Here is a 26,759-nt window from a genome sequence, read left to right on the forward strand (position 1 = left end):
ATGTGAGAGAGGAGAGGGAGGGGTTAACCCGCGCACACACGATCCCCTCCAACCAAAACCCGAGCAGGGAACTATTAATCATCAGAAACCTTATATGCACATCTAATGGGATTTGCAGATGGAGACTTTTAAAGAAACATTGTCTGTATTTTTTTTTTAAGGAGGGAGAGAAGCACACACACACAACTTCTTTAATGTGCCTCCTGTAACACTATGAAGTTATTTTATTGCACTGTTAACAAAATTCCCCGAGTCTTGGATTTGGAAAAAGCCTTAAGTCAGATCCAGAATCCATCAAGTGCCAAATTCCAGGGAGTGAAGCAGGGAATAAGCGTAAGAGACAAGTTTGCTGATTGCATTTGATTTAAGGGCCCTTCTACCGCTGCTTGCAAAAAAGGAAGGTGGATTAAAGGAAATCTTTTTTTGCAAGTCTCAGTGGCCCACTATGGTCTGTAATATAAAGAAAGACACACTCCAGAAAAAAATGGTTTCTTTCTGCCCAAAGTGACAGTCTCACTTTCTCAGTAACTTAAAAAAACAATCAGATTCTTCCTTCCGCTCTTTAACCCCCAACTTACATGCCAATTAGCCACACTCTTCTCTAGAGGGGTTTCAAGTCATTTTTCTCTGCGGTAAAGGAAAGGCTCTTAGACGAGGTCCTTGAAGTTTCTCCAGGCCTCCCCCTCCCTCCCCCCGGCTCCCTGGCCCCCTAACCTTCACCCACCTGCTTCCCCTGCCCCACCCCCAGAGGCCAAAGCCTCCATGGAATCCGGGGCACGGAAACAGGAATCGGGGGGTTCTCGTTCCCAAAGGAATTGTCTTTGGCAAAGCATCACCCAGTCTTCCTGGCTGGTGCCTGGCACAGGAGGACCAGTGGCCATTTCAACCAATCAGTCTGCTTAGTCCCCATGGTCTCTCTGGAGGATGACATTCCAAGCACACAGGGCCAGAGCTCCTCTCCCACTGAGTGTTTCCACGGCCCAGAGCAGCAAGATCAGGCTGAAGTGGGCATGAGCCCCAATAGCCGTGTCTCTGCTGGCTGGTTCTGAAGATGCCCAGGGCTCCCTGAGGAGAGGCCGCGGGCCTCCGTTCTGCAGCCCGGAGGCTGCACACACTCTCTTCGTGAACTAGGCATCCTGCATTCTGGAAAGGGCAGCCATGGAGTTGTAGGCCAGTAGAGGAGATGGATTCATAGCCACAAACCAGACTCAGCTCTCTGCTTTGTCCAGGACTTAGCTGTTGCATACACGTTTCTCCTCTCAACCTCACAACTCCCCTATTATGGGTACAGTAAGAATTATGTTCGACATTTTACAAATGAGAAAACGGAGGCTCAGACAGATGCCGTGGGCTGCTCAGAACCACAGTTAAGAAATGGCAGAACCAGGGGTTGCCCTCAGGTGTCCCGCTGTCCAGTCTGGAGCAGCGTGATGCAGAGGAAGGAGCATGGACTTTGGGGTTTAGACAGGCGTGAGTTCAAATCCTGGGTCTGCCACTTTCTGGCTGTGTGCCCTGGGACAAGTCGCCTCACCTCTCTGAGCTTCTGTTTCCTCATCTGAGACGATAGCCAGAGCTGACACTCACCCACTGATCATAGCACCTCACACATATCCCCCCAAAGGATCGCCACAAAAGCCCTCTGAGGGCAGTGCTTGTCACATCACCTCCGTTTTTCAGAAGAGGACTCGGAAGCACAGAGAAACTGTGTAACCTGCACAAGGTCACACAGCTGGGGAGCAGAGGATCCAGGATTCTAACCCAGGCAGCCTGGCCCCACTGCATCAGGATGCCCGCCCCATAGACATTTGAGAATTTTAAATGAATCATTTATGTGAAGTGCAAAATAGGTGATAGATAAATGCGGCTCCCTTCCTAGTTTAGCTCATTCTCTTTAAGTTGATGATTCCCAAGGGGGTCTGTGGGACTGGGGAGCACTGAGGAAATTCTACAGAAACAGCCCTGTGAGGGCCCTCGAGGCATCCCAGGCTGTGGGGCTCTGGAAGGAATCCATAGGAGGCTGGGAGGAAGATCTGGCCTGTCAGCTTCCCTAGGAAAAGCTCCGGGGGTCTGGCCCGCAGGCTGTAACTGGATTCCTGCTCTGGCTTCCACATCTGGCCCAGGGACCCCATCCCAGGGAGGCCCAGCGCCTGGCCCTTTGCCCCTGGAAGGGGTGGGCCCTGGGTCGTGGTGGGGTGGGCGCAGAGGTCAGGAGAGGCAGCGGTGGGGGGGGGGGCATGGCAGGGTGCTGTGCGCTCTGTGCAGGAGGCCCTGGTACCCCGGTGCCCCGCAGCTGCTGGCGTCTGTCAGCCACCCCGCGGGGCGCGGCCGGGGGCCTGCTGGCCTCTACATCTTCCTGACAGGCCCCTCTTCTGAGGCCAGGAAAAAACAACAAGGGTTCCTCCCCTCATGGCAACCCATTTGTTAGATGAAGGCCGGGCACCAGCACCTTTAACCTCCTCAAAGTCAGCATTTCCCTGTCAAGGCCCCACAGCCCGCGGGACAGAGATGGATGGAAGTGGCTGTTTGTGGAAAAAAGCCCTGTGGCTGTGCGGCCAAGGGGAGCAGGGTTTTCAGGAAGGGAGGGGACCCCGTTTCTAGCTGTTGTTGGGGGTGGCAGGGAGAGGAAGAGGAAAAGCGTGCGTCAGGAGGAGGGTCCCTGTGGGGCCCTAAGGAGGACGATCTGTGTGGCCACACCTGAGCCATCCCAAAGAACTTTTGGAATTTCCCCCATTGTGCGCAAAAGCAGGCACGTCCTGGCGCCACAGACCTGCTTCCGTGCTTGGCCACCCCACCTACCTGTGCCTGGAGTCGCAGGACGTCTGAGGGAGAACCCAGGGCCTAGAGGCAGAAAACTCGGGTTCAAGATGTGGCCTTGCCTTTCACAGGCCATGTCGTCTCAGGAAAGTCACACATACCCTTTTTCTGAGCCTCAGTTTTCTCACTGGCAAAACAGAGATGACGGTACCAGCCTCGTGGCTGTTCCGAGGATAAATGGACTGATGTCTGTGAAAAGAGTTGTGAAAGGTTGTGCACATGGGGAATTATTATGCCTTTTCTTTCCTTACTCTGCTGGACCACTGGGCAGGTCATGTCTCGATGGAGGACGAAGATGGCTCACCCAGGGCTGGCCCCGTGGCCGAGTGGTTAAGTTCTCGCGCTCCGCTTTGACGGCCCAGGTTTTCGCTGGTACAGATCCTGGGTACGGACATGGCACCGCTCATCAAGCCATGTTGAGGCGCCATCCCACATGCCACAACTACCAGAAGGACCCACAACTAAAAATACACAACTTTGTACCAGGGGGCTTTGGGGAGAAGAAGAAGAAAAAAAAGATTGGCAACAGATGTTAGCTCAGGTGCCAATCTTTGCAAAAAAAAAAAAAGAAGATGGTCCATCCTAGCCCCTCACCACCTTCTACGGCAACGTAAGAGAGGGTCAAGAGCATGGCCTTGGGAAGCAGATTCAAATCCCAGCTCTGCCACTAGTAAGCAGAAAGGATTTGAATAACTTACTTTATCACTTGAACGTCAGTTTCCTCATCTGTAAAATGGGGATAAACACTTTCTTCTTTCCCCATCAGGTTGCTGAGAGAAGTGAGAAAGCTTTGGTCACAGCCAGGTCTACCGTTCTTAATGGTACTATCTGGATGATGATGATGGTGCTGATGACAACATCTGAGATTTTTGCCTTAAAGGCAACTCCGGAAGGCCCTGTGAAATATTGATATGCCACCCAAGAGGACAGGATGAAGCCATTAGTATTTTTTTTTTTTGAGGAAGATCAGCCCTGAGCTAACATCTGCCAATCCTCCTCTTTTTGCTGAGGAAGACTAGCCCTGAGCTAACGTCCATGCCCATCTTCCTCTACTTTATATGTGGGACGTCTGCCACAGCATGGCATGCCAAGCGGTGCTATGTCCGCACCCGGGATCCCAACTGGTGAACCCCAGGCCCCTGGGAAGCGGAAGGTGCACACTTAACCGCTGCGCCACCAGGCCGGCCCCGAAGCCATTAGTATTAACTCTCGTAGTACAACGCAGTAAAACAGACGAGACACCTCTTCCCGAGCAAGACCTCAAGGGCCGGGACAGAAGACAGACAAGCTTTGAATATGGTGGAAATCGCTCTGGACTAGGCTCTTTACACCAGGCATGGGCTTTATCTGGAACGTATATGTCCTTTGCTTCTCAGAAGGCTTTGAGGCAGGGTCACTACTGCTCTTTAGGACTTTTGTGAGGTTCAAATAATAGGATGGATGGGACAGAGTTGAGTAAACCACGGAATACAGTTCTCATGACTGTCACAGCTGCCTGTGAGGTGGGGCCAAGACATTTCACCCCAGGGGACCAACGACGGGGTCTTTCCCTAAATCCCAGAAAACACTGAGTTGATAGAGACAGTTTTCTCAGATGAATGTTTTCTCTCGTGTATATGTTTTTTAAACCTCTGGTGAGGGCCATCACTTGTCTGCTACCAAGATCATGGGCAGATGACTAGAAAACACAATAACATACAGAGCGGCCTGCATCTGAACCCTGGCTCGTGAAGGTCCCGTGACCTCGGGTTCCTTAACTGAAAGTGGAGGCTTGCTGTGTAGGCAACGTACAGGCTCTCAGGCGCTCAGTAAACATGCCCCTTTTGGGGCGTCTGTGCCTGAAGGGATTAGAGGCAGGCTGATCAAGGAAATGCTCTAAGTAAGGGCAGCCGGATAAAATACAGGGAGCCTGGTTAAGTACGTCCCATGCAATATTTGGGACTTGAGCTAAAAAGTTATTTGTTGTTTATTTGAAATTCAAATTTAATTGGGTGTCCTTTTTTTTCTCCCCTAAATTTGGAAACTCTAATCAAAGGCAAAACTGATTTTCGAGATGGAGAAGGCTCTGGCCTTACCTTCTGAGCCAGGATATTTGCACTTTGACAGAAGGTTCTGGAAGGAAACTCTAAAGGGGGCATTCTAGGGAAGGTGTGGTAGTCAGGGAGGTTTGCCTTTGGCCGTGGGCTTTCTGGTTGCAGGAGGAACCCAGGGTCCCCCAGGAAGTTCTCCGTGGAGGCCTTTGGAACGAGACAAAGCAGAAGGGGGTGGGGGTGTGCAGGTGGAGAGAGTGAGGACAAAGGTGAGTGCCCCTGGGCAGGAAGCGCTGAAAGAGAGGAGGGGGGAGGCCCCCAGTGCCTGGCAGGGCGCCAGCCTGGAGGACTCGGTCCGCCACTTCCGGGGGTGCACTTTTCCAGCCCCTGCTCTCAAGGCAGCACTGCCTTTATTTGGGGGAACCAGCTAACCAGATAGGACAGCAGACTGGGGATTTATGTGGTGTGGGAACAGCTCGGGTTTCCCTCACTGTTTACCCAGCAGTATTTTTTAAAACAGAAATCAGCACGCGGGTAACCACAGCTGTGAGTTCCTGGCTCTGGCTGCGAGGTCTGTGGGGGGGGGTCTCCGCAACAGCACTTTGCTCTGATCAGCTTGGAAACCACTGAAGGCATGTGCCCCTCCCCAGCCAGGGGGCCAGGTGGGAAGGGTGGCTCTGGGCGGGTCCCAGGTGGCTCTCTCCCCTAGGATGAAGGCCAGCATCCCTGGGGTTGTTGCAAGGGGTCAAGGCCTAAAGCCTTAGAGATCACTTAGTCTAGGGGTCACGAACCCACGTGGGGCCAGGCAAGTAAACACAAGCCAGGGAAGCCAGCTGGGAGGGGGACACGGGGATGCAAGGAGAGACAGAGGCACCCCAACAACTACTTTGGCACTGGCCAATTTTGCCTTGCAAGAACGTGGGCCTAGCTCTAACCAGATCTTTCTATTTTTTCAAAAGACCCATGATTCTAGATTTTTATAGGTGATCCCTCAATTTTTAAATCTTGGTAACGAATTTAAAGCCCCGCTGGTCAATTAAGAGAGGTCTGCGGGCTTGATTTGGTTCTCGGACTGCAATCTCTGGTCTCCTCCAGGTCTGCCTGCTCTCCACTTTACTGAGGACAAAGCTGAGATCCAGGGATGCCTGGTGGCTTACCCAAGGCCACACAGTGTGCTATTGGGAAAGCCATGGGTCCAGGAGCCTGTCCGGTGCTCCTTGCCCACGCTGGCAGTTTTGCTGGCCGAGCCCGGGGTCCCACCAAGCAGTTCTCAAGTGCTTCCTGGGCATCTTTCATTTGCACAAACATGACATTTACAGACACACTCGTAGCTTACTTGATTCCAGCGATGACCCGGGGAGCAGGGCTGGCATTCATCCAGTTTTACCGGTGAGGGAACTGAGGCTAGGAGAAGCTGGGTGAATTGCAGAGTCTTAGGAAGGGCTGGAGCCACGGCCTCCAATTACAGATTATGATTTTTCCACCCCCAAACTCTGTCATCCTTGGGAGACACAGCCTGAGACGGATAATAAACTCTGCCTACAAGGGAACAGAAAATGGATGGGATACTGGGTAAACGGAATATTCTTCGTAACTTAAAGTTAATTGAAAATCCATAGGTTATCAATTTTCCAAGCAAGAGAATAAAACAGAAGGTATTTCAAAGAGCAATTATACCAGGCGTGGTCTAATCTTTCTTTGATGATTCCGAAAGCATTTCAGGGGGACGTAATGCCGCAGGGCCTCATTAGGAACACCAATAATGACTGTGTAGGGCTCAGAGACAAGTTCTCATCAATCCCCTCCCGGCTGTTGGGGCTTCTAGGAGAAGTCACGGCGCACGGTGCACGGCGCTGAGTGTGTGTCTGTGTTCCGTGCTGCTGTCTCCGTCTTTGTCTGTTTCAGGCTGGTCTTGTGGGATGAGCTGTGGTCCAGGAGGGAGGTTGCCGACCTTCACCTTCTCCTGTAAAATGGGGAGAATGCCTTCTACACTCACTGTACAAGAGCCTACTTAACCAAGGGCTCCGGTCCCACAGCGTGAGAGCAGGAAGGAGCTTCAGATCATAGGGTGCACCGGCTTCACTTTACCGCGGAGGAGTCTGAGGCCCAGCGAGGTTAGGGGCCCTGTCTAAGGTCACACAGCCAAGGAGGGGGTGCTGTAATGTGGGTTCTCTGCTTCCCAGACTTTCCTGAATACCACACTGAGTCAGGAAAGACCTGTGGAAACTGGAAGATTAACACATGGTCACATGTGCAAACAGAGACCATGGGGTCTCTCTGGTCATAGAGAGGAAAGTCAGATCTCCCCAGCCTCCAGAGAGGGCTGCCCAAGTCTGGGGAGGAGGCGAGCCCCTTAGCTCAGGCCACGGAGGATGCCGGGCCTTGGGGAGCTGAGACACTACCGTGAGCGTTATGGTTTCATGAACGTCGGAGCATTTTAAAATGTGGTAATTTCGAATGTGCAGCCTCTCAGGGCCTTTCTTCTTTTAATTGAAGAAATAAACAATCTTCCCTAAGGCACACTTGGCCAAGGAGAAAGGCAGGTGCAGGGTTCACCCGGGAGAGTGGCGGCCTGGAAGGACTCTGTCACGAAGAAGTAAAACATCCAGGAAGTAGAGAGCAAGCTGGCCTTGCCGGAGCCCCAGGAGAGGCGGGTCACAATAAGTGTATATATCACATATGCACACCTCCCGCCTGGGCCCTGAGAGTCCCTGCGGAGAGCCCATGCATGCGACCCACGTCACAGAAAAACGAACACAGAGAGGCTCGCCAGCACTCACGTGTGTCTGTGACAGACGCTCTCAGAGCTATTACCGCGTGTCCCACTCACCCTAATGGCAGAGCCCCTGTCGTCTGGGCAGAAGGATCACAGCAGGGGAGGCACACATGCATAGAATGGCCCCAGATGCTCCATCCAGGTACCTCCAACTGCACGCACACACAAACTGGACACACTGGGTGGCACATCAGGACAGAAGTGTCCCCACATCCCTCTCCCTCTGCACACGCAAACGTTCGCCGTCACCGGGGGCCATGAGGAACAGTTTTATCAGTCCAGACTCTCAGACAGCTGGACACAGAGATGAGCCCTGAAACCCTGATGCACACGGGCTCTCTGGTTGCACGCACGCACACGCCTGCACACACTGTCCTCAGCTTTGGATTAGTTTTGTGAGCTGATGTGTGGTTGCATTTTCAAGCAGTAACAGCATTCATCTTCTCTGGCGGCTTAACCCACATCACACTTCCACTTTCTGCACCCAGTTAATGTCCCGGTTCTTGGACCTTCAAAGCATCTCACACTCTGGTCAAAAGGTCCTGCCTTATAGTCTCTGGAGGAGCTTTCACCTACACGGAGAGGAGGAAGAGTGAGAAAAATCTGCTCAAGGGTTTAGGGCTGAAACCGGGAACGCGACAGTGGGCCATGGGGCGCCATCTGGTGGTGAGAAGGAGAACTGCAGCATATTCTGCCATTCTGCAACGAGCAGAAGCCGAAGCTTCCCCCTCTCCAGAGCGTGAGGACCTGCTCCTGACCCTAGAATGGTGGGAGGGATGGGGTGTCAAGATTCTATGGGCCCTGCGGCCCCACAGCTGCATGCAGACACAGAGGGTGGGAAGAGAGCTACCTCCAGGCTACTGAGCTCCTCCCCTCCCATACAGCCCCATGTCTGCCCCCACTTCTATTTTCTGGATTTTCAGTGTAAGATACACGAAAGCCGGTGGGCTGGATGGCTATCCCCACTAAAGGGCTGTGATGTCCCCTTCCAGTGATACCCAGTGGCAGAGCTGGGAGGCAGATGCTATCAGGGCCTGCCTCTGCCTTGTTTGTGTGCACACGGGCACGAGAAATTGCCTGGAACGGTGGGCATCTCTAATATGGAAAGAGAATTCTCGTCCCACCAAGTTCAAGGACTGCTTTGAGAATTAAACATGATGATGTATTTTGAGGTCCTTTTGCTTTTTTCTTCTTTTTTTAAGATTGGCACCTAAGCCAACATCTGTTGCCAATCTTTTTCTTCTTCTTCTTCCCAAAGCCCCCAGTACGTAGTTGTATATTCTAGTTGTGAGTGCCTCTGGTTGTGCGGAGGCTCTTTTCCTATTGTAAAATGCTGCAATGTGGCTAAAGGAGCTTGGAGCGACCTGCTGCCTTAGGTGGACCACCGAGGTTGGCCGCGCCTTCCCACCAGATCCTCCAGAGATGCTGCAAGGGCAGACCCTGAGACTGGCGGAAGTCCTGGTCTCCGCTGGATGGTGGGTCAGTCGGCTTGGCCAAGAAGCCCTCAGTTGATGCTGACAATTAGATTCTCTGAGGCCTCTTTACTTCGTTCCACAGCCACTTACCGGGAGCCTTCTCCACTGCGGGCGGGGGCTAACTGGGCAATGGAGGGGCCTGTGTGGGGTGTGGAGGTGGGATGGGGAGGGGGCAGGCAGGGCCTGGGCCACAGGGAGCTCCTGAAGGGCTGAAAGGCCGAGAGTGGCATGGTCAGATCTCCATGCTGGAAAAATCTCTTTGGTAGTATCACCCAGAGCATTTCCATGTTAGCAAGATGGAGATGACCAGCACGCTGCTGAGAGCCAGACTGTGCTCAGTTCTGTGTGTCAGGGTATTGAATGCTCAGGGCCCAACTCAACTCAGAGTCCAAAAGGACCAAGCAGCTAATCAACCAGTCAGTGAGACAGTCAACACGTCCAGGCAAGTACAGGCAGGGTGGGCAGGCCGCTGGCCTGGAGCCAGGTAGCCTGCGTTCATGCGCTTGGCCTGCCTCGGACAAGCCGCCTGACCTTGGGCTTGTGGTTTAGCCTATTCAAGGTGGGTTTTCTTGTCTATTAAACAGGATAATAGCTAAAACCTAAATTAGACAGTGTGTGTGAAAGTGCTCTGTATATTGTATACAATTACGTAGGTTAACTGTACACAATTATGAAGGTTTTTTTCTTTCTTTTGAAATGTGCTTATTTATTTGTTACTAGAGTTTTCCAAGACCTCATCAGCTGGCAGGTACAGATGGGGTCATGCTAACAGTTACTCCCCGCATTTCCCAGGCACTGTCCCCGCCGGCCACACAGGCCTGGGCGGAGTGTCACTCCAGCGGTGCCCGGAAGTCCATGTGGCGTCTCCTGAACTAGTCTGTCAGACACAGTCCCCTCAGCATCCCCACGCCCCTCCCGGTCTTGGCTCAGGAAGCCATTGGAGGGGTCCTCCCTTCTGCTGCTGCTGCCAGGGCCACCGAGGATGTGCCTCTGCCCGGGGAGGCCCTCAGGGCTCCCACACTGCTGATCCTCGAGGGGCCTGAGCAGGGTCATCCCCCAACCTGTGGAATAGAGGGTCACGGGGCCCTGAAGCCAAGCCCAGTGCCAGCATGTCACTGAGGGCCTCGTGATCACTGCTCACAAGACCAGTTATGATGGAAGCAGAGCCCGGGCCAGCACCCTGCTCCCACCCTCTGCTGTTAACAGCAGCCAACAGGCACAGAGTGAGTCCCCACCACACTAAGTGCCAGATGAAGTTGCTGCCCTCATGGAGCTTACATTCCAGGGAGGGTGGAAGAGCGACGCACACACAAATCAGACTGTGTCAGAGGGCTAAGTGCTGACATGAGACCTAAAGCAGAGGAAGGGGGTAGAGAGTTAGTGTGGGTGACGGCTGTGTCCTCTCACATAGGGTGGGCAGGGATGGCCTCTCCGATAAGCTGACATTTGAGCAGAGACCTGATATAAGTGAGGGACAGAGCGAGCCTGTTGATGTCCAGCAGAACAGTTCAGATCAAGAGAACAGCATCAAGAGAATGCCTCGAGGCAGAGGAGCACTTGGAGAGCTCAAGGAATGGCAAGGAGGCTGGAACAGAGTGAGTGAGGTGGAGAGCGGTCGGAAATGTAGTCAGAGACAGAGCTGGGTGGAGGAGGGGCACACACGGCAGGCCACTGTACATTCTCACCCCCATCTTGTTCAAAAATGGAAAGTAAGGCAGCTCTGGGTATTCACAGAGAAACTGCCCTGGGCTCAGCACTACCCTGAACACTTGGTGATATGAAACCCTAAGCCCTGGTCCCTCTGTCTGTCATACAGTCCCACTTCAGGGACGAGACATATTCATATAAAGCCATAGCAAAGCACACAAGACAACACAAGATGTCAGTGCTCAACAGTGTGGCACCCACAGGCATTTGAGGCCTGGAAGGTCATTCAGGGCTGGTCACAGAAGTCCTGGTGGAGGACATGAAGACGTGAGCTTGGCGTGGCTGCATGGAGGGGGAGAGGGGAATCAAGAGGCGGACAGTCTGGGCAAAAGATGGCAGGGGATGGGGAGTGTCACTTTGAGAATGAATGTGCCACGTTTCAGGAACAAGAGAAAGTGTCTGGATCATTTATTTAATGTGTATTTCTTGAGCCAGACACTGATCCCCAGTTGAGCCACTTACTGACTGGGTGACCTTGGGAGAGTCCCCAAACCTCTGAACCTTAAGGCAGTGTGGTAACAACACCACCAGCGAAGCCGGTGCACACATGTGGGCCCACAGTGACATGCTGGGCGCTGAGGGGACAGTGGGATGAATGGGTCACAGTGCTGGTCCATTCGCAGTCCAGAGAAGATGGAAGACCCCTTAACTCCAGATAGAGATTGTGACTTGCTGCTGAGACCGGGTGAGGGGAGTCCACACTCAGGATGGAGCGGCCCTGCCTGCCTCTCCTGCAATAAACTTTTCCAAGCAGGCTTGTTCCTCCGAAATGCACAATGGAAATTTCTCACAACCAATCTTATTCTCCACCCGCTGCTGCGGGAGCTGGCTGCTCAGAGAAGGCGAATGTAAGAATCACTGAGCACCCACCTAGGAAATCAGGGGAGAGGCCCTGGCCTCGGCCTCCTGCAGGGGCTCCCTGGGGGCCCAGGCAGCTCTTGAGTTACAGAAGGAGCCAAGGGAACAGGGGAGCAGGGTGTGGGGATTGTGGTTCAGAGGGGAGAGGGGATGGTCCAGGGAGGGTGGGGCTGGAGCGAGGCTGTGAAGGAGGGGAGGAGTCGGGAGGCCCAGAAGAGGAGGAAAGGGTGTGAGCGGAGGCGGGGTGTGTGTCAGGAGGGATGGGAAAGAACAAAGCAAGAATGCGCTGGGGCATCCCACTGTCAGGACAATGGGGAACAGGAACAAACCAGAAGGGAAGGTTCTGACGGAAAGCAAAGAGAGAGAATGTTGAAAGGTCACTGAGAGCCAGAATGCAGAATGGAGCATGCCGGGAAGAGTCCAGAGGGCAACAGAAGGCACCCAAGTTGGGGGGTGGAGTGGGGGATGTTTGCACCAGGGCCTGGGCTGCCCCGAGGGTGGGGGTTGGGGGAGGCAGGGCCCCAATGGGGAGGGAGGAGGCAGTTAGGGAATTGGGAGACAAGTAGGGCCCCAGGGGCAGGTGGAGGAGGGGAAGGCAGCAGGGGGACGAGGGGCTCAGAGGACTCTGAGGAGGCCTGCAGCAGTCTCGTCCTTTAATATCCCCCTTCCTCCCCCAGGAAGCAGCCATGGGTTCAACAGCTCTCTAGGATTTGCCACTGGAATGCCCCTCGGGCTGGCAGAAGGCTCCTTGTAACACTGCCACAGGCCCCTGAGGTCTGGGGGTCTCCGGAATTCAGGGGTTGGGGCACCCGTATCTGGACGGAGCAGTCCAGCCTGCCCCAAGTATCGAGTATTGTCACTGAACTCGCAGAGCAATCAAATCCCAGGCAGGAGGAGGGCCAGAGCGTTGCCCCCTCCCTCATGATGGGAGGACCAGCCTGGAGGACTCCGGAAGGAGCAGCTGGTGCTCTTCTGGCCTCTAACATGTCCTGCTCTCCGTTCTTCACTGTCTCCCTACCTCCTTCTTTCTTTCTTGACTTGAAAATCAGAAAAGCAGTTTCAAGGCCTGGCTTTGCCCCCCACAGGCTGTGTGACCAGGGTCAAGCCCTGCGCCATCCATTGGAGCCTCCTGATTTCTGGAAGCCCCGCCGCCCAGGCCGGAGGAGTAATGGAGCCAAGTGGGCTTTGAAAACCCCAGAGGGGTCTGCTGACACTCTTCAGCGCCCTCTTACTTCCTTGTTTGAAGACCTTTTCTCCTCTGACAGGGACCCCCACCCCTTGTGCCTCTGCGCTCACTCCCACCTCTGAGGGGTCATGCTGCAGTGAAAGGTCAAGGTGAAAGGTCAAAAAGTCCAACTGCTGCTGCTTCCCTGGGGTGAGCAAGATTCCCAGGGAGGCTCTGAGGCCCGGGCAGTCCATGCAGAGGCTGACCCAGGGTCTGGTGAGGGGTGCCCGGGGTGACTGGAGGATTTGCATCTTTCCTCTGCCAGAGGAGGGTACTGTGGTGCCTGTTCCTGGTCCTAGGCCACAACAAAGTCCCTCTGGCTCCTCACTGCTGGCCACACGAATGGCCTCCTCCAGGCCCATATCGTCTCTCCCTGCACTGGAGGAGTTTGCTCGGCGAATTCCCCCCTTGACCAGGGGAGGCTGGTAAAAGACACTGCCACAGGGATGTCCCAAGCACCCCGATTTTCCTCCAGAGAAGGCCAGACCTGTGGGGCCTCACCCTCAGCCCATTTCGTTCCTCTGAGAACAAAGCCCTGTTTTCTGGAATTAGGTTTGATGGCTTTGGCAGTGGGGAGGACACAGAACGTCCAGGCTTAAGAGACTCATGACAATTTCTCCCTAGGGAGGAGAGAAGGAAGCCACAGAGGAAAGCTTGGCAGGGTTGGGAGAGCCGGAAGGGGATCCCACCTCTGCTGGCCACTGACTCCGGACTCCCCTGGACTCGGTGATTTGATCCTCTTATTTACCAAAGAAGTTGCATGTACTTGCATTTAAATTCTTCCCTATTTCTTGGTTTTGGATCACAGAGGCCACCACTATCTGCATGGTGGTCGCCCCTTGCCACTTTGCTTACTCCAGGCAGCCTTCCAGAGGGTAGATGCGCCCCTTCCTTTGGGTTTTCTGAAATGGCGGAGGACGACCCCCAGCTCCTCCACACTCTCTGCTTTTAGGGGCTCAGGAGTCTGGCGAGAGCTAACCTTGCGATTTCACAGATGGGGAAACAGAGGCACTGAGAAATCCTCAGCCTTTCCATCACCGACTGGGACCAGAATCCAGGAGGCAGGCCCCGGGAAAGGGCCCCTCCTCGCCGTGTTTCTGCAGCCAGCCTGCGCACGCCCAGGGGTGCGGGCAGCGCTGTCCGGGGCACGCCCAGCTTCTGCATGCAAGAGAAACGCCCTGGCCCGCCCTTGCCCACGGGTTTTGGCTCCAGAGCAGCTTCTGCGGGAGGAGCCGGGCTCTGGGCGCTGCGAGGCCAGGCAAGACAGCCTTTAGGGCGGGTCCGCCGACCCCCGGGCCCACGGCCACCCACAGCCTCCGCTCGCCCCCTGCCGGCCGAGCCCAGAACGACAGCCCCGCCGGCCTCGGTCTGTGGGCAACACCCCAGAATCAGCGGGAAGCGACCACCGGTCCCACGGGGATGAGGACCCGCCTGGACAGGTACTCTGCCTTGCTGCTTTTCAGCCGCATGACCTGGGGCAAGCTAATTAACCTCTCAGAGCCCTACCTGAAGTGAAGTGGGAATAATAGTGCTTACCTTTCAGGCTTGGTGTGAGGATTACATAGGAGAACATATGGAAAGCGCCCAGCACGAAGGAACTGCTGGTTTTCGTTTTGTCTTGTTTTGCTGAGGAAGATTCACCCTGAGCAAACATCCGTTGCCAATCCTCTTGCTTGAGGAAGACCAGCCCTGAGCTAACATCCGTTTCAATCTTCCTCTACTTTGTATGTGGAACACCTCCACAGTGTGGCTAGTGGGTGGAGTACGTCTGCACCTGGGATCTGGAGGGCGAATCCAGGCCACCTAAGCAGAATGTGCAGAACCCTAACCACTCTGCCACCGGGCTGGGCCCCCAAGTAGGTGGTTTTTAATGGTAACTATTATTAAAAAATGCCCATCTCATACGTTGGCTGTGAAAGAGATGAGGTCTGAGAAGGCTCCTTATAAAGATAAAATGATAACCAAACGTTGATGCGAGGTGGCCGGTGTGGTACTTCCCCAGGTGGGGCCTCTGGGGGCTGTCAGGAGCCGTCCTCTATTTTATGATGGACACTGACCTGTTTTCGTTTTCTTCCTTTTATTTACTGCTTATTCTGGGGGTTGAGGGTGAGGAGAGGGCGTGACTCCAAAAGGGTAGGACACAAATGCCTCACCTCCCCCGGAGGGTTTGACGCCCAGCCACCCGGCTTTCAGAGAAGGGCAAGTGTCTGTCCTAGTGATTTGGATCTGGCTTTTAATAGGCCAACAAGATATATAGTGAATGAAAAGTGAAGGAGCTTTTTCTGTGGAGAGGAAAAAGGATGTGGGGTGGGACCCCAGGGGAGAATGAAGGGAGGAGGGGTAAGCCAGGGGGGCTGGGGGGGTGGTCCTGGACAGGCCTGGGGCTGTGGTTCCCAAAGCCCCTCCCTGAGGCAGGAAGGGCTGGTGAGTGGACGGTGGGGAGGGCCAGTGAGGACACTACTTGCCGGTCATCACCAGCCCATGCCCACGCTGAGCCTGTCTCACAGTCTGTACCCAGGGTCCTGCCATTGGAGCACCCAATCTGCACCCAGGATGGGACATCTGCTCTGTCTCCCTCTGTTACCTGAACCCCTAGAGCCCTAAGGCAAGCCCCGGGACACCTAGGCAGGTGTAGACAGGAGTTCCCACACTTGTACTTGGGGGGAAGTGCTCAGGGGGACACAGGGAACTCCCTTATACACAGGTCTTTGGAGGGTCTTATTCAAGGACTGAGTCCCCTGGGAGGAAGGGGTCATGCCTTCATCTGAACTGCTCAGCAAGCAGTCCCACCCAGGAAGGACCTGGAGGGTGAGTAGGGACAGCTAAGAGAGGCTGAGAGATGGAGAGAGGGGCATAGGGAAGAAGAGAGGGAGGGAGAAGCAGAGAGGGAGGGAGGGTATCTATGTTACTTCTTGGGGGGGGGGGAGCAAGCCAATTTGCTGCTCCTCGACAGTTTGCCTAGCTCTTTTGGGGTGGGCAGACAACCCCAAGTTGGGCCACACTAGAGTGGCCTTCCTGCCCCTCCTCTGCATTCCTCGGCACTGGAAAAGGGCTGGCAGGTGGCAGAAGATGCTGCAAAGGGAGGAGGCACAGGCTGCCCCGGGCATTAACATGATTTAGGAGATACGCAGGTCACCGTCTCCTGACTGAAAGCCGTCCTAGAGTGAAGGTTTGCAGCTATTTCTGGGCAAAACCGTGTGATGAGATGAAATAGCTCAACTGCTGACCATTAAGTCAGAGAGGCCGTGGCCCTCGTAAATCTCATTCTCTCCGGCCCTCTCTGTGCCGCATGGGAGCTCAGCCCAGCCAGTGTCAACTGCCTCGTGGGGTCCTTGTCTGTCCTGGCAGTGCCTCTGAGGACCCGGCGGGCTTTGGTGCCAAGAACTGTGGCTGCACTTGAAAGCCACCTTGCATGTTGACTGTTTTCCTGGGTGACCTAGAATTCCTCCGAGTCTGTACCAGCTCAAACCCTCCACAGCTCACCTGGGACAAGCTGGCTTTGCCGCCGACATATCTGACCACTTTAGACAGGTAAGTTTGCCTTCCTGAATCTTAATTTCCTCATTTTAAAATGTCAGCAATAATAGCTCCCTGGCAAGGTTGTTTGTGAGGGTGCAATGAAATGATAAACACAGAGTGCAGAGTGCATCCTGGTACAAAACATGCCTTGTGTCCTTTTCTTACAAAGCCGGGCTCAATTCCGTCCCCTCTTCCTGGGGTGTCCTTCCCCTTTTGTCTTCCTGGGCAATTCCTACCCATCCTCCAGGGCCTCCTCCCTAGGGAGCCTTCTTGACTCACCCGAGCACAGCTGATCTCCTGCTTCCTGCTGTGACTGCACTTGAGACGCTTTGGTATGGTGGCTTCAAGATTCAGAGGCGAGGTGACTCTGAAGAATGGAAATGGTGTGTTTGCTTTGTGTTTGTGGAACTAGGAAAGGAAGATGGGAGATCGAGAAGGTAGTGGTTAGGGGCAATCTCAAATGGAGGGTTTTGGGATTAGGGGAGATGGGATTATTGGAGTCGGGGGAGTAGCTCTGCTCCCTGGCTAGCAGATGGGAGGAAGATCCTGCCTGGTCCCTCCAGGACAGTAGGCCTGCAATTCCACTGGTGGCCACAAGGTGTCAGTGGTGTCCCTGGGGCGGCTGGGTTGAGAGAGGGAGCTGGTGAAACAGAAAGCACTGCTTTTTGAAAAATTCAGCATTTGTCCAATCCCATATTAACGAGGTTAGAGCTGCAGCTCTTGCTTCTCCTGCCCTGCCACAGCTTATGATGATATTCACTGGTCCCCATTCCCCCAGTAACCTACCTTGGGGACTGGGCAGGGCCCTCATGCTGGCTGTGTCCACAGCCCTTTCTCCTGCAGTCAGGAAAGCCCAGAGTGTTGCAAACGAGTGAAAGTGACAATGCTTGAATCTGCCCTAATTTTTTTTTAAAAGTTCAATTATTCACAGACTTTGGTACTTTAACACGAGTAATATGATACCAATGACATACTTCAGGATGGTGTGTGGTGACATTGTAGGTAAGAAACACCGAGCTAGAAATGCTGGGCAGGTTGCCCTCCTGGGACAGCAAAACTTCCAGCCAGGGGGCCGTCGCTGTCGGGCTTTTCCTGGTTATCTTTTCAGAGAGGCCGCCGAACAGAGTGATCAAGAGCACGGCTCTGGAGCCAGGCTGCCTGGGAGCAAGGCTTTCTCTCCCACTCGCCAGCTCTGAGATCTTAGGCAAGATCTCTGTGCCTCAGTTTCCTCATCTGTGAAAGGGGAGTAATGATAGTCCTATCTCATAGGGTTGTTGGGAGGATTAAGTGAGTAATTACAATGTCAAGTGCTGAATCAGTGCCTGGCACATGGCGAGGGCTGCATAAGCATTAATTAACTCATTATTATTAGAAAAGGCCCCCACCTACCCACTTATTGTTCAGTTGCATCAGATGCTGGGTTCAGAGTATCGTTCTTTTCAGATCAGAAATGGAGAGATGGGTGGGAAGGGGTTGGTCAGAATGGACCTCTCACCCAAGCAGAGAGGGCTGGCTTCACGGGTGGGTGACCTGCACAGGAACACAGGGCCCTGCCCTTAGAAGGGCCTTGTGCCTGGTGTAATGCTCTGCTGTGGCTGTCTTGACATTCTTTTTCTTTTTTGAAGATTGGCACCTGAGCTAACAACTGTTGCCAATCTTATTTTTTTCTGCTTTTTCTCCCCAAGTCTCCCCAGTAATAGTTGTATTTTTTTTCTTAGTTATGGGTCCTTCTTGCTGTGGCATGTGGGACGCCACCTCAACGTGGCCTGACGAGTGGTGCCATGTCCGCACCCAGGATTCGAGCCAGCAAAACCCGGGCCGCCGAGGCAGAACGCGTGAACTGAACCACTCGGCCATGGGGCCGGCCCCTTAATATTCTTAATAACATAGGAAGAAGGGACCCCGCATTTTCATTTTGCGCTGGGCCAACAAATAACGGAGCAGTTCCTGCAAGCAGATTCCTCTGGTGCAGAAGCCCCTTGCCTTCCTCCTCGTCTGCTCACACTGGTTCCCTTCTCTCATCCCAGGCGGACCCCCCACCCGGGAGCTTTCCCACAGACTGAGCCTTTGTTTTCCTCCAACATTTTCATGAAAAAGTTCAAGCATATAGCAAAGTAGAAAGAATCGTAAACACCTGTACACCTGCCACCTAGGTTGTGCCGTGAATATTTCCCGTACCTTCTGCCTTGTGTGTCTATGGCGAGGCTGTTGCTGTCTTACCTACCCTCATCCTGGACCCTGTCCTCACCTGCTGGCCTCTCGTCTCTTGCTGACGGCTCTAAAGCTTCCAGCCCCGCTGTCTGGACCCAGAAAGGCCTCCCGGGCTGGGGTGGGACAGCGGCCTGCAGGAAGGGGCTCTGCGGCTGCTGGAGGTTCTGGAGAAACTGCTGGGGAAAGGCTGGGACCCAAGTCCCGCCAGCCCTGTGGAACCAGGTGCAGAACAGACTAGGATGTGTTCCAGAAGAGCAAGGAAGGTGCCATTCTGGAGTGCGTGGACTGAGATCCTACTCGTGACCATAGTCCCTGTTGGTTCCTTTCATAGTTTCTTATGCCTCACACAGTCTTCCAAGCGTTTCTCACAAACCTGGTCTGCTGGGCAGACCCCGGTAGCCCTGGGAGGGAGGAGGGAAGAGATTTTTCTTTCCTCTTCACAGCTGGGGAAACTGAGCCTCAGAAATTCCTCGCTGACCTGCCCAAGGTCCCGGGGCTCAAAGAGGCGATCTGGGAACCACACCCAGGTCCTCCGACCCTAAGACCAGGCCTCTTTCTTTTGATCTCGTGGGGGGAGGGCAACAGTGTCACATTCCCCTGGGTAACTTGAGAGAAAAAGAAAAAAAACTTTCTCTCTAGGAAAAAAGAGGGTGTCTGGGCTGTGATTTACCTCTGGGAGCACTTGGGCCAGGAGCGATCACATTTCAAAGGGTTAGAACTCATTTCTTTACTTTTCCAGCTTGGGCCCAGAGCTCAGAACCGGGTGGGCTTCTCCGGGCCCCTCCCAGCATGCCCACCCCCTCCCAAGTGCCACAGGCAGGTGACACCTGTATTATTGCTAAGGGTTAAAAAGCCCCCGAATCAATAAAACCCATTAATGAGTGTTGGTACCTCGAAGGCTACAGATAAACCCCTTCTACTCGGTAAGTTCAATCCCATAAAACAGCTCTCCTCTTTCGATCCTGGCATTCATTTGATAGAAAATGTGCAGAAATTTTTAAAAGGTGACTTACTAATTGCCTGTAAAATAAAAGGCAGATGGAAGCTTTATTACAGTTGAAGGAAGTCGGGAATATTAAGGTAAAATGTCAAATAACAATTGATTTTCCTCAGACATAAAGGGGCGATTTATGGCTTCCTAGTTACTACAAATGAGAAATTATTTGAAGTTTTAAAAAGTATGAGGCGAAATAAAGATTAAATAGAAGATGAAATCATAGGGATTTCTCTGGGAGGTGACTTCAGTGCCCCTGGGGGCTAGAATTCGAGGGGGGGAGGGGGGGGACAGGCCGCTGGGCTGGGCTTGGCATGGCGCTGTCTCTGAGGAGAGTCTGCTTTGCAGGAGGACCCAGGAAAAGGAGCTGGGGTAAGAGCTGGGGACGGCCGGGGGCGATTTCAGACCGAGGGGTTTGGGATTAGGGGCGATGGGCTTATTGGATTTGGGAATACAGCTCTGCTCCCCAGCCAGCAGATATTGGGAAACTAGGAAAGGAAAGGGTGGGTTGGCCTCCCTGGGACCACGATGGCCTTCTTCCAGCCGGGTGGGGTCCATCATTGCTGCTCCCTGGACAACAGCAGTTGCACATGCCCCTCCAGGCCACAGCACAACCCAGGGCCCTGTGGTGACTTCACCTGGTCTGGGCTGACCTGCTCTCTGCACTGAGAGGCAAAGGGGAGGAGAGGAAAGAACGATCACTTCCTGCCTGCCAGACCCCGCATTAGGGCTTGTCTTAGCCTGGGGTCCCCCAGAAGCTGACTTGAGACAAGGATTCAAAGGCAAGGCATTTATTTAAGAAATGCTCACACACAACTCCAGTAGGACAGTGGGGGAGTGAGGCAGAGAAGGGAGGACAACTCACAAAGGGTGTGTAGTTAGGCGTTACCCCGTGGGTGGCTGGGGCTCCACCTTGCTTGGTGACTTGGGTGGCCTCAGAGTGATCCTGCCTGAAGGACGAGGGAGCCGGGGTATTTATGAACCCACTCCATCCCGTTATGGGGCGGGCGAGCCTGCCGAGTGGGGTGGGCCTCATCCTCTGGTACTTCCAGGCCCACAGGCTGTCAGAAGCTAGGTCCTTTGGGCTCCAAGACGATGGTGCTCCGGGGAGGGGGCCAGGGCACCCACAGCCTTGGCCTCTGTGCTTTATGTATTCATGTTAATCCTCATAATTCCTGCCATGTGCATATCAGGGTGCCCCCACTTTCTGGAAGAGACACTGGGGCTCGAGATTTTCAATACCTTCCTCACACCAGGAGGGTTTGGCCCCGGGGTGCTGACTTCACGGCCTTTTCTCTAATTTCCGTGTAGAGGACACATCGGGGAGCGTGATAAACTGCAGGTTCCCGGGCCCACCCTCAGAGGTTCTGCTCTGGCCAGGGGGCGTTTATGGGGCGACAGGGGTGTTTGGGAATATGCACTTTAATAAGCCGCCAGCCAGGCGAGCGGCCACTGGCCAGCCTTCGAGAACAAGAAAGACTTGCCACAGCCCCTGCGGCCTCTTTTGCACAAGTCTCCTCCTTCCCTCCTCCCGTCCTTTTGGGTCTGCTCCCCCATCGTGCCGCCTGGGGGCTCTCTGAACCGCACCTCTGTCCCTGAGGCCCAGGGGTGGAGAGAGGAATCGCCAGACTGGAGCAGGCCCCCAAAGCGGCATGGAGAAGGGGTGGCCCTGCTCTCTGAGGCCATGAGGGGTGGGGGGGATGGTGGCTGAGAGCAGGAGAGGCTGCAGGGGAAATGCCCTGGACGGGGTCTCTGTTTTCTTAGCTCTCAGAGGTACGACAGTCCTTGAGAGGAGGGGATGGGGGCCGTGAGGGTGCAGTAATAACCCTTGGTGGGGAGTGGCGTCCTCGCCCAGGACTGAGGGGGGTCAGGCTTCAGAAAAACTGCAGGTGAGGAACCAAGAAAACCGGAGCAGACTGCACTGCAGCCCGGCATGAAAGGGGAGAGCCACCAACAAGGGAAGCGCAGGGGGGAGGCAACGGGCCCATGGCCTCGGGACAGGAGGAGCCACCTGACGCCAGGGGTGATCTGGGGAGACCCTCGGGGGCAGGGGGCCCCTCTCTAGCACTGTCCGCAGACACTGCCAGGTGCAGTTTCCTGTGACAAAACTTCTAGCACCGTGTTAGTTTCCTCTTGCTGCTGTAACAGGTCACCACCAGTTTAGTGGCTTAAAACAACGCAAATTTAATATCTGACAGTTCTGGAGGTCAGCAGTCCTGAAATCACGGTGTCAGCCAAGCTGCGTTGTTCCTTCTGGAAGCTTTAAGGGAATCTCTCCTTCCTTGCTTTTTCCAGCTTCCAGAGGCCACTGCATTCCTTGGCCCGTGGCCCCACACCGTTCTGGCCTCTGTTCTATCCTCGCCCCTCTTCCTCTGACTGTCCTGCCTCCCTCTTTCCTTTATAAGGACGCTTTTGATCAGAGTGGACCGTCCAGGATAATCTCCACATCTTAATCTCCTTCATTAATCACACCTGGAGAGTCTCTTTTGCCGGGTGAGGTCACATATTCACATCGGGGCAATCTGGGGATTAGGATGTGGACGTCTTTTGGGGTTCCCGTCTCACATGAGCCTTAGCAGTCTGGGTGACCATGAGGAAGGCACGTCCCTCTCTGGGACCTTGGTTTCCCCACCTGTGCGATGAGGGTGGGTCCCTCCAGCTCTTTCAACCTGAGTTTTTCAGTGGGGGAGCGTCCTGGGGGAGGGTGTATAGTCGCTCCATTTCAGGACCTGCCAGAGTCCCACCGTGGTGTGTGCTGTGTGTGGAGCGTGTGTGTTTAATCTTCTCCATTTGGATGTGGTCCTAATCCAATAAATGCTTAGGATATTTCTATAGAATAGATTAATTTTCACTAGAAAAAAATATAATTGGTTGATGTTAAGGCTAGTGCCCTGACAAATCCGCCTTGGCCATATATCAGAGGAAGCAGAAGACCCAATACACTCGCACATAAATATGCCATCGTCCCCGCAGGCCCGCCGAGCGCTCCGGGGAGGCTCCCCTCGCTGATTTATTCTTCATTAATAAGCTCCATGCTATATTAGGATCAGATTTATGACTCTGCCTTTCCAATATTTCTGACATTTCATCTGCAAAGAATCACAAATGAAATCTTGAAACTTTGCCGCTTCCCCTGGCTGGTGCGCGGGCACCGTGTGGCCGAGGGGAACAGGCAGGCGGGGAGGCCCCGCGGTGCGCGGCACAGAGGCGTGTTTCCAGCGGAAAGAAACGTTCAGGTTGACTTTGGGTGGCCTTGGGTTTGCGAACAGCTCAGGAGGTGAACAGGTGAGGCTGGAAGGCTGCGGACCACGGCCACAGCCACAGCAGTGACACCAGCGACATTTCATAGAGGCCTGCCGTGGTGCCAGGTACAGGATTCATTCATTCAATCATTCGTTCGTTCAACAAATATTTGTCGAGTACTTACTGTGTGCAAAGTGCTGTGTGTGTTGCTTGGTGCTTGGGATGCAGGGAAGACACAACGAAGCAAAGATGAAGGCCCTGGCCCTCAGGTGGAGGATGCTCTAGCGGAGGCAGGGAGTGTCCAGCAAGAAAGCACGAATTTCATAAACAAGGAAGATATATAGTACCTTCTCGGTGAGAAGGGCCTTGGCAGAAAGAGCAGGGTGACGGGAGCCAGGGGTGCGGCGCGGGGCGGGGGGCAATGGTGATCAGGGAAGCAGTTCAACTCTTGAGCTCAGGGAACCGCGACCATCCCATTTCACAGATGAGGAGACAGGCTCGGGGGGATACGCAGCTGCGCTGTGACGTGAAGCGGCGGTTTGCAAAGTGCTGTCTCAGCCCTTAGTGTCTGTCCTCCCCCTTGGCTGCACACCAGAATCCCCTGGGGACCTTAAAATTGCTGTCGCCTGGGTCCCACCCCAAAAGGCTCTGGGTGCAGCCTGGGACTTGGGGTGTCTGAAGGGCTCCCATGATTCTATTGTGCCTCTGGGGCTGAGAACCATGGGCCTGAGGGCCAAGCTCAGGCATCGAAGGCAGAGAGGGCTGCTCGTGGGTTCCAGTACTGCCTCTCAGGCCTCCGGTTTCTTAAGATGTGGGCCAAAATATCTGTCCCTGTGCCGTGAGAGGATGGCATGAGGGTGACACGTAGTGAGTGCCCCAGGCCCCTTGGCCTCCTCCCACCAACCCCCACTTCCAATTGGCCCTCCTGACCCCAGAGTGGTTCTTTTTTTTTTTTTTTTGGTGAGGAAGATTCACTCTAAGCTAACATCTATTAACATCCGTTGCCAATCTTCCTCTTTTTTTTTTTTTTGCTTGAGGAATATTGTCCCTGAGCTAACATCTATACCAGTCTTCCTCTATTTTGTATGTGAGACGCCATCACAGCATGGCTTGACCAGCGGTGTAGGTCAGTGCCCAGGATCCATGCCCGTGAACCTGGGCTGCCAAAGCAGAGCACGCAGGACTTAACCACTGCACCATGGGCCTGCCCCCCCCAGAGTGGCTCTGATTATTTCACTCCCACGTCAAAGCCTCTGAGGCCACTTGCTCAGAGACACAGAGCTCGCATGTGGCTGATGGAGACAGAGATGCAGAAAGGGCAAACGGCAGGTGAGAGAGGGGCAGAAGAGGAGGCCACGAGAGGCTGTGGATGCTAAACCAAGGGCAAGGAGGCTTCCCGGAGGAGGAGGGGCTGGTAGGGGCTGAGGGAGTGGGGCCAGGCCTGGGTGTTTGGAGGGTGTTGTGAAGGGGACCCACCGCCAGGGGGCCAGGGGCCCATGCAGAGGACCACCTCCATCCCCCGCAGTGTTATCTTCCTCTCCAGGGGGTGCTCTACAGGGGAACAGCCTGAATGCAAGCAGGGAGGCAGACGGAGGAGAGCCCCGCTGGGTGTTGGGAAAGGCGGGGAAATACAGGTGGAAGGGAAAGTGGTTCCAGGTTGTGGGCCTTCAAGCCAGGCCTGCACACCTGGACGTGATTGCTGGGGAGCCGGAGCAGCTTCCTGAGCGGGGGAGGGCAGGGCGAGACCCTGACTAGGGGCTGAGGGAGGAACCGAGAGGCCGCAGGTCGCAGGAGAAAGCTGCACAGATGCTCCCGTTTTCTTGCTTTGTGGCTTGGACAGTGTGGCTGCCCCTGGCCTCAGATTCAGGCTTGTGTGCTTAAGGGAGATCTGACGACGAGGCTTCAGGATGCTCGGGAAGAATCAACAGGTAAAGGACGGGAAAGGGGCTTTGAAAACTGGAAACCGCAGTGGGGAGTCTGCTGTCGCTGGTGTTTGAAGGACTCACTGGGGCGGTGGGCAGGAGAGTCTGGGAAGCCCCTGGGGGGGGCCAGTGGGAGACAACTACACCCGCCTCGGGCCAGTGGAGGCCGAGAGAAAGGATGACTCCAAGGGAAATGCCAGGACGGAGACAGGACTTGTATGGGAGATGAAGGTGAAAATCCCCGCTTCTCAGAGCTGGAGAAGGGAGGGGGAGGAGCTGCCATTTACCGAGTCCCCCCAGATGCCTGAGCGGTGCCAGGCAGGTTCCCAACAGCTGGGGAAACTGAGGCACAGAGAGGTTAAGTAACTGGCCTAACATCACCCAATTAGTAAGCAGCAGAGCCTGGATTTGAACCCAGGCAACCTAACTCCAAAGTCTTTCTACTAAAGCCAGATTGCCCAATTTATCCAACCTGGGAGTTTATTACGAATGTGCATTCCCAGGCCCCTCCCTCAGAGGTTCGCAGCGGATCCAGGACCTCCTGCCTCTGTCTGCTGCATTCCTCATGCTTCGATATTCCTCATGTTCAAATACAAGGCGGGTGATAGCTTGTCTTGGGCAGTGCAGCAGCCACACAACCAGTCCAGACAGGAATAATAGTAACGCCAATGATAGCTAACATTTAATGAGCACGTACAGGGCCGGGCTCTAGGCTAAGCATTTTATGCACATGATGCCATTTAACCCTCACCACAACCTGTGAGGAGGTGTGTTAGCCTCACTTTACAGAGGAAGACTAAGGCCCAGAGAAGTTGTGTGACTTGCCCAAGGTCACACAGCTTGGAGGACCTGAGAGTTGAACCTGTTTTATCCTGGGTCTGAACTCTCCTTATCAGTCCACTCTACCCCATTCCCAGGTGGCATTTGGCCCAGGTGGGCACTGCCCAGCTAGAGAATGAGATTTCCAGCTTTAGGAAGTCTGTGTCGTGTAGATGTGCACCCAGAACTGTGTAAATCTTCTGGTTTTGAAATGTGTCCATGGCAAATATGTTCCCTCAAAGTACCCCTGCCTGCACTCCTGTCATTAAGTGTACGCTGATAACCTGCCCTTGCCAGGCCCCAGTCGGGGGACGAAGGAGTCAGAGTCCTCACCCTCAGGGGACCTGAAGATGGGAGCCCTTTGTGCTCCCAGGGCCCCGAGCCTCATCAGTATTGACATTTGGACTGGATCATTCTTTGTCGTGGGAGGCTCTCCTGAGCATTGCAGGATGTTCAACAGCATCCCTGGCCTCTGCTCACTAGATGCCAGTAGCACCCACCTCCTGTGACAACCAAAAGATGTCTCCAGACGTTGTCAAACATCCCCTGGGGGGCAAAATCGCCCCAGCGGAGAACCATCGCATTAAAGGGAAAAAAATGACTCCTGTATTCTCTACCCGTGGACTAAATTTCACTGACATTGATCTAAAATGACCGATTCCATTTCGATGTTAATATTTTTCTACCAGCTGCCATTTTATTTCCTAATAAAGGACAAATCAAACTTAAGCGCAGCTGTATTTCCTTTTGTAAATAATGCCTAATGGATTTAGTTTTGTCGGCTGCCTGGAAAGTTCCGGTAGCTCAGACAGATGTGAAACACCAGTTGGAGGCGCTGCAACTGAGAAGTTCTTCTGACCAGCACCCCGGCACCCCCTTAAAAGCCATCTGTACTTGGGGTTCTCCGCCAGGCTGCCACGGAATCACCAGGGCCTAAAAAACACAGATTCCCCGCTCCCACTCCTTGAGGTTCTGGTTCTCTAGGTCTGGGGTCAGGCCCTGGCACCTGTGTGTTTTAAAAACTCTACAAATAATTTAGATAACCACCCAAGTCTATAATATAATGTTTCCCGGCATTCTTCACTGTCCTCTCCAGCTGCCCTGGAAACAGGCTGGAGTTTGGCTGGGGTGCAGTTCTAAAACTTGCCACGAGATGTCGCTTTTTA

General features: G+C 54.1%; 2 long non-coding RNA genes across 3 annotated transcripts in view; one reads left to right on the top strand and one right to left on the bottom strand.

Annotated features, from left to right (window-relative positions):
• Positions 1–196: 196 nt before the first annotated feature.
• LOC139040055 (uncharacterized) lies at positions 197–14,609 on the bottom strand. The gene is made up of 6 exons (XR_011493861.1): positions 14,422–14,609; positions 6,522–6,807; positions 6,181–6,383; positions 3,513–3,710; positions 2,916–3,003; positions 197–2,838 (listed from the first exon to the last, which is right to left on the bottom strand). It is a non-coding gene; the product is annotated as an uncharacterized lncRNA (long non-coding RNA).
• LOC123276486 (uncharacterized) overlaps positions 14,087–26,759 on the top strand; it is a 22,708-nt gene continuing 10,035 nt past the window's right edge. Inside the window, exons 1-2 of one of the 2 annotated variants that reach the window (XR_006512980.2) lie at positions 14,087–14,324; positions 16,234–16,416. This is a non-coding gene — a long non-coding RNA (uncharacterized lncRNA). The remainder of the gene's footprint in view (positions 14,325–16,233; positions 16,417–26,759) is intronic. The other variant, XR_006512981.2, reaches the window with a different exon arrangement.

The sequence above is a fragment of the Equus asinus genome, chromosome 13, assembly GCF_041296235.1.
Source record: "Equus asinus isolate D_3611 breed Donkey chromosome 13, EquAss-T2T_v2, whole genome shotgun sequence".
NCBI classification, from domain to species: Eukaryota; Metazoa; Chordata; class Mammalia; order Perissodactyla; family Equidae; genus Equus; species Equus asinus.